Source organism: Elaeis guineensis, chromosome 5 (assembly GCF_000442705.2).
Source record: "Elaeis guineensis isolate ETL-2024a chromosome 5, EG11, whole genome shotgun sequence".
Classification (NCBI taxonomy): domain Eukaryota; kingdom Viridiplantae; phylum Streptophyta; class Magnoliopsida; order Arecales; family Arecaceae; genus Elaeis; species Elaeis guineensis.
This window is the reverse complement of record NC_025997.2, coordinates 126,266,971-126,270,046: the sequence shown is the minus strand read 5'-3', so window position 1 is coordinate 126,270,046 and position 3,076 is coordinate 126,266,971. Positions and strand designations below refer to the sequence as shown.

The 3,076-nt window shown below is 44.6% G+C and overlaps 1 pseudogene; it reads right to left on the bottom strand.

Annotated features, from left to right (window-relative positions):
* Window positions 1–440: 440 nt before the first annotated feature.
* Window positions 441–1,161, bottom strand: LOC105046184 (uncharacterized; annotated as a pseudogene).
* Between the last annotated feature and the right edge of the window lie 1,915 nt (window positions 1,162–3,076).

Below are 3,076 nucleotides of genomic sequence, written 5' to 3'. Positions count from 1 at the left end.
ATGTATGTATGTATCAATGTACATATCTATGAATGTATGTATGTATGTATGTATGTATGTATGTGTGTGTGTGTGTGCATCTATGTATCTATCGATGTAGGTATTGTATCCATGTATCTATATACATATCTATGTACATATGTATCCAAAGAGGAGGCATGGCTTATGCAGAACTCTCCATTTGCCAAGTGGACATCTACTCTAAGGTTGCATTTGGTAACTGACAATCTATTCAGATTACTGATAATTTAAAGGGGCCCCATCAGATTATTGCGTTTGGTACGTTCTTTGGATGATAATTTGAATTACCTTGGCAATCCAGATTACCTTCCAGAAGGTAATTTGGATTACCTAAAAGAAGGATGACTATCCAGATTACTAAATATTTAGTAATCTGGTAATAAAATATTTGCATGAAACTATTCTGATCAAAAAATAAACTAAACCCCTCTTTTCCTGCATGGAATAGAACACACCGCCACCACCGCCTGCACCACCTGCTTTGGCACCTCCAATGCATGCTTGCTGTTGTAGATCGCTGTCAGCACCTCGATCGCACACTCCCACCCCCTTCCCCCATCCTCTCCGTCACCTCGGCCAGAGTCGGCATTGCCAGCGTATGCCCTCACACCTCCGCCTCCCCCTCCGCCATCATGCACAGCAGCTCCAGCGCTGCCAACACCTGCTCCACAGTCGCCCCCAACGGTCCAAATGCTGCGATCGCCTCCACTGCCGTTGCTGCCGCCCAGGCCTCCAACGGCACTTGCTGATTTGCCTCCACCAGTAGCAACACCAAAAGCACCTTCACGGTCAGTCGAGCTAAAGCTGGATCATGCAATGACTCCACCACGTTGGCCATCACCGTCGGGGGGTAGCAGACACCAGGCTGGGAGGGGTTGAGGGTGAGGGAGTGCTCAAGGAGGTGGAGGGCAGGGAGATGGGCATCGGAGGTGAAGTGGATCTCAGTAGCATGGAAGGCCTCAATGAGGTTGTCTGTGGAGTCGGGTCGGAGGTCAAAGGTGGTGGGACTGGAGGAGAAGGATGCGGAGGAGAGGCGAAGGGTGGTGGAGGGGGTGAAGGTGAGGGGAGGAAGGTGGTGGCGGAGCAGGGAGGGGCGGTGGGGCTGAGGGTGGCTTAGGTGCAGTTGTTGAAAATCCCACGGGGAAGAGAGAGAGAGAGAGAGAGAGAGAGAGAAGAGCAAAGGGGAACAATGTGGAGAGATGATGGATTTTTAATATATAAATTTTTAATAAATTTGATTTAAGAATATTTTGAGAATTTGATGTTACATTATCAGTAATCTGATTGCCATACCAAACATGTCAATCAAAATTTTCAGTAATTTTACTATAATATTATCTACATATATCAAATACAATAATTAACATTACTGATAATTTAATGATGGCAATCTATTCTATAGGTAATCTAGATTATCTTGTAAGATTGCCTGACGATGCACCAAATGCAACCTAAGAGTTCATAGAAGCCAATTATAAGCGTTAAATCATAATTTTAAGAAAAGGTCCTCCAATCAAATGACTACTACATATTTTATACTTCAGTTACTTTTCCTTATCATTAGCAGCATCCCGATCACAAAAGTTCTTAAGGACCAACACGATAAAATCTACTAGGATTTATCCTTTTTGGTTCAAATACCTATGGGCTCAGACCCATTCTCCTTCTCCATCCCATGAAGAGCGGCAAAAGAAAAGAGCAACATTAGCGAAGGACTAGCATACCAGCTCACCCTAAGTTTTGACAATAGAAAGGTACCGCCTGATATATTGAACTCAAAAATGTAACAACTAATGTTTTCTCTTTTTTTATTTCATAGAAATGGAGAGGAAGGCAAAAGCTTCCCCATAGATTTATTGCTGGTAACAACTAATATTGTAGCATTACTTTATCCTCAACATGGCCTTCAATAGAAGTCCTTTATTTTCTTGTTTTAAAAAACCTTACAAGCATGGCACCACATATATACAATACATTAAAGTTGAGACCATGGCTTCTCAGTGCGACAAGTATTGATTATCCATGAGGGACAGATGACGTATATCCAGGATGTAGGAAACTATTTCTTTTTACTTTTTTTTCCTTGAATCGATCTTGAGCCCTTTGGAATCTTTTCGATCGCGGACACCAGCCTTCGCTTGCTCTCCTCGCCGCCACTTCCCGTTGGTATCCACTGTCGGCTTCCCCCTCTAATCTCGCTCAGGTGCTTTCCTTCTCTGCTTTTTTTTTCTCTTGAACTATTCCCGAGCTCTCTGGAAACCTTACCAACCACGAACGCCAGCCTCCCCCTACTCTCCTCGCCACCTTTTTCATCATTTTTCACCATCGGCTTCCTCTCCAATCTCCCTCAAGCCGGTCTCTATCGTCACCATCCTCTCCATCATCACCAATGTTGGCCTTCCCCTCTGACCTCCCTTAGGTGCTTTCCCTCCCATAAATCTCTGAAAAAGAAAAAGAAATGAAAAGAGAAAGAAAAGAGAAAAAAAGAAAGGAGATACCTAACACAACCCTGGGCATCTTCCCTGTTTGGTCGCTCCAAGCCTCTCCCACCTGATTGGGAGTCCTGAGGATGGAACAAATAGAGGAAAAAGAAAGGAAATACCCAACATGAAACCCCAGCCATCTTCCCTATTCGGTAGCTCCAAGCCTCTTCCACCTGGTTGGGACTCCTGAGGATGGAACAAATAGAGGAAAATAAGGGAAAACATAAGGAAAAATCAATGAAAGGGAAAAAGGAAAAGAAATCCCCAACACAAAACCCTAGCCATCGTCTAGGCTTCCTTGTTCGGTCGCTCTAAGCCTCCCACCTGGTTGGGACTCCTAAGGATGGAACAAATAGAAGAAAAATGGGGGAAAATATCAAGAAAAATCAATGAAAACAAAGGATTAGGGCTGGAAGTGGGCTTGGGCCGGCCTTAGACCCATCGGGTCGAGCCAGCTTTTGGTCGCACTTCGGGCTCAGCCTGAAACCATTCAGATCGGGCTCGGACCAAAAAATAGTATTCATTTTGCTTTCGGATCGGGCTTGGACAGACCTTTGGCCCGACCCGAGCCC